We start from the raw sequence: 3679 nt of genomic DNA on the forward strand, positions 1-3679 counted from the left end.
TCATAAGGCAGGTTCTCTTATTACCCGTGCTTTTTAGATGAGAAACCAAGCCTCAGAGGTAATAATGAGAACTTCACATAACCAGAAGCCTGAAATGAGTGGTTCTGTGATTAGAAGAATCTGGGATAGTAAATGACATCGGACAAGGATACTTTCAGAATATTTTAGAGAAGGCCCAGGAGAATTCACCCTGATAGGAAGAAAAGCAGCATGACTATTAGGTTAGAAGTGTGTTCTTCCAGTTATCTTGTTGCCTAACAAACCAGCTCAACCTTACTGTTTAAAACGACAACAATCATTTACTTAGCTCTTGAATCTGCAATTCGGGCAGGGCTTGGCATGGAAGGCACATCTCTGCCCCATGCTGTGCTGTGTCAGCCTGGGCAGCCTGAATGGGCCCAGATCCACTTCCAAGATGGCTCACATTGCTGGCAAGTTCATGCGGACTATGAGTTTCTCTCCAAGTGGGCCTCTCCCCGGGGCAGCTTTGCCTTTCTCAGTACATGGTGGCTAGATTCCATGGGCGACTATTCTAGCTAGCAAAAACAGAGGCTGAATCGTCTTTTTTGACCTAGCCCTGGGAGTCACATTGCATCTCCCATGATAATTTATTGGTTGACTAATCACAAAAACCCACGCAGTTTCCAAGGTATGTGGCATGGACTCCACCTCTTGAAAAGGGAGTGGAGAGATTCTAGAAACTACCACAGTATGTGTGTGATGGAAGATATGGTTGTGGCCAACTTTGGAAAACACGAACTATCACAGGTACATTTGTTAGTATGCTTACAGCCACCTGCCTTAGTGTCACCTGCCTGTGATTCCAAGTGCTGGTTAGAATAAGCATGTCCAGAGCCCTTCCCTCAGAGATTCTAATTCTCTAAGTCAGTGGTGAGGCCTGGGAATCTGCATTTAAATATGAGTGATTTTGATGGATCCTAAAATTTGAGAATAAAAGATTTTGAATAAACATCAACAAGAATGGATGAACCCAAAATGTTGCCATGTGCCTTTTTTGGCTATTCTCTATTAGGATAGATAATGAGTATCATGCAAAGTAAGAGTGAGAGTTCTGGAGCCCTGATCTAGGTTTGAAAACTTAATATTTGCTTAGCTTGTCTAGCTTTGATTTTCTTCATGTATAAAATGTACCCACGTGTGACTGTTGTGAAGTTTAAATGAACACTACATAGCTCTTAACAAGGCCTATTATTTTTATAATCTTAATAGAACTAGGTATAGTTTTCCTTAGGAAACAAGATTTTTAAAACTTGACAGTATAACTTTGTTTGGCAGAAGCTGTTTGATGGCATAAAACACTCTTAAGAGTATTAATACTAAAATATATTTTTTCATGCCTCTTCTAGTTGTTTTTCCCGTTCTTTTCCCCCTTGAGAACAGCTCACCCTATACTCATCTGAAAAATAAAATCTGAACTTCTGATTCATGTCAGTCCTGTAGAACAGGATACAGTCTAGAAGGACAGGTTGCCACAGGACCAAGATTAGGTCTATTCTCAAGTTAGAAATCTAGTCAAGAATCCTCCTTATTATATCCATAAAATATAGATAAAACAAGGATATCGACCAAACTGAATCGATTCCTTCAGAACAGGAGTGTTGGGTATTAGAAAACAGAAGTAAAAGGGAGACATTTCACTTATACTTTTGTACCTCTTAGATTTTGGACTGTGTGAATGTAAAACCTACTTAAAACATTAAATAATCCAATTCACAAATTTCAACAGCCTTAAGAGATATTCAAAGTTCTTTCAGTGCTGATCAAGGATTATATTATACACTCAAAACTCATGGAAGGATGCTGGTCCATGGTACTGAATAAATTATATTGACCAGATAGCTCCACTAAGCTGAATAGCACTAGGCAAAATTCTTAGCTAATTAATCTTCTTTGGCTTTTTGTCAGGCCTCACTCTCAACTGTGTTTTGTTTTGTTTCATTTTGTTTTGTTTTCCAGTCTCTGTTCCCTCTAGGACTCCAACCACAAGTGCCTTTGCATTATGATACAGGGAGGGACCAAGCAAGAATGCCGCGCTGGAGGAATTAGAGGGGTTCTATTCCACGCACTCTTACTCCCAGAACTATTTTATTGCATTCTGTGCCTTTCCCACCCTCACCCCCAAATATTCCATGTTTGCTACTTTGGTCCTATAATACCAGATACATAAGTACTATTTACCTTGCAGGCAATATCTTGGGACATTTTTACCTGAGCTCTTCAGTGTTGTGGATCTCTTCCATTTTGGTCACTAGTGGAGTCCTGGGGCCTAGCTCAGGGCCTACTACATGATAGTTCTCAAGAAATATTTGTCAAGGGAATGAACCAATAACTGGAGGGGGAAAATAAACACCCCTTTGAGAATAGGTCACATCGATTCATGATCAATAAGTGAGTGCTTACAGAAAGCACAGGATGTTTATGTTCACCCCTAAACTTTTCAACTTCCTGAAGGGCAACAGTTGTTTTTTTTGATTGTTTGTTTGGTTGGGTTTTTTTTTTTTTTCCCCACAACCATCTTGTGCTTTACAGAGACAAAATAGAAGGTGAGTTTGGAATATGGTAGATCAGTCACCTCTAATAGAGGCCCTGTTTCAATTCAAGAGCGGTAGTCATCCAGCAGAAATATTTGTTTGCAAATATTTGTTCCTTATGCTGCAAGAAACAAATTGTTTCTTGCAGCATAAGAAAACCATTTAGTGGGCTGTCAAGACAGGAGTATCTGTGAGAAGAGAGTTCATGAGCAGTGACTCAGGGAGGAAGTGGGGGAGGGGGGAGGAAGAAAAGGCTGCACACTGATTTTAAAAAAGAAAAAAATGCCTGCTGCCTCATATTCAAGACTTCAATGTAAATAGCTGAGCCAATGTAAATAGCTGAGCACTTACAAACTGTTAACTGACACAATGCCAGCCTGTAAGGAGCTGAGTGTCCTAAGAACACTCATGGTGGAAGGCATCAGGAAAGACAAGACCCAGGGGAATCAGAGTAATAAGGTTTACCTTTGTTTACTGCTTTATGCTTTAGAAAGCATTTTTGAATGTTATCTCATCCACAGAGAGCCATCGTTGGCTCCACCATGTGTCTATAAAGGTAGATGAGGAGGGTAGGCCTTTCTCTGGGCCAGTTCCCAGTAGAAACAGGATCCCAGGGGATTGTGACTCAAGACATTTGGCCAGAAGCCTGGCTGGAACAGGAACTCTGGAAGCAAGGCTCTTTTCCCTGTAAATGTGTGCCACCCTTTCAGGTTCCCAAGGAACTGTTTGCATTCCATGACCTTGGGCTTCAAGTCACTGCATAACTTGGCCTGTGATTGCATATTCAGCCTGCCAACTAAACTGTTCCTGCATTTCTCTCCTTCTGGTGTGCCTTGACCTTTCTTCTTCCCCAGCCAGCACCCCTCTCCTTCAATCCTATGATTTTCTCATACGCTTCTGTTGTGTTGCTGGCTTTCTGCAGAAACTGCCCACCTGGTTCCAGCATGATATGAAATGTTTTGAAAAGTGTTTTTGCCCTTGATAACAATGACTGGGGATCCTTAAACTCTGAGGTTTCCAAACTTTGGGGGGTTAAACACCTCAGAGGCTGGTTAAACACACAGGTGCAGGGCCCCACCCAAGGTCTTCTGTGTGCAAGTCATGGGCCCCATGCGTCTGTGTTTTTA

Source organism: Panthera uncia, chromosome B4 (genome assembly GCF_023721935.1).
Source record: "Panthera uncia isolate 11264 chromosome B4, Puncia_PCG_1.0, whole genome shotgun sequence".
Classification (NCBI taxonomy): domain Eukaryota; kingdom Metazoa; phylum Chordata; class Mammalia; order Carnivora; family Felidae; genus Panthera; species Panthera uncia.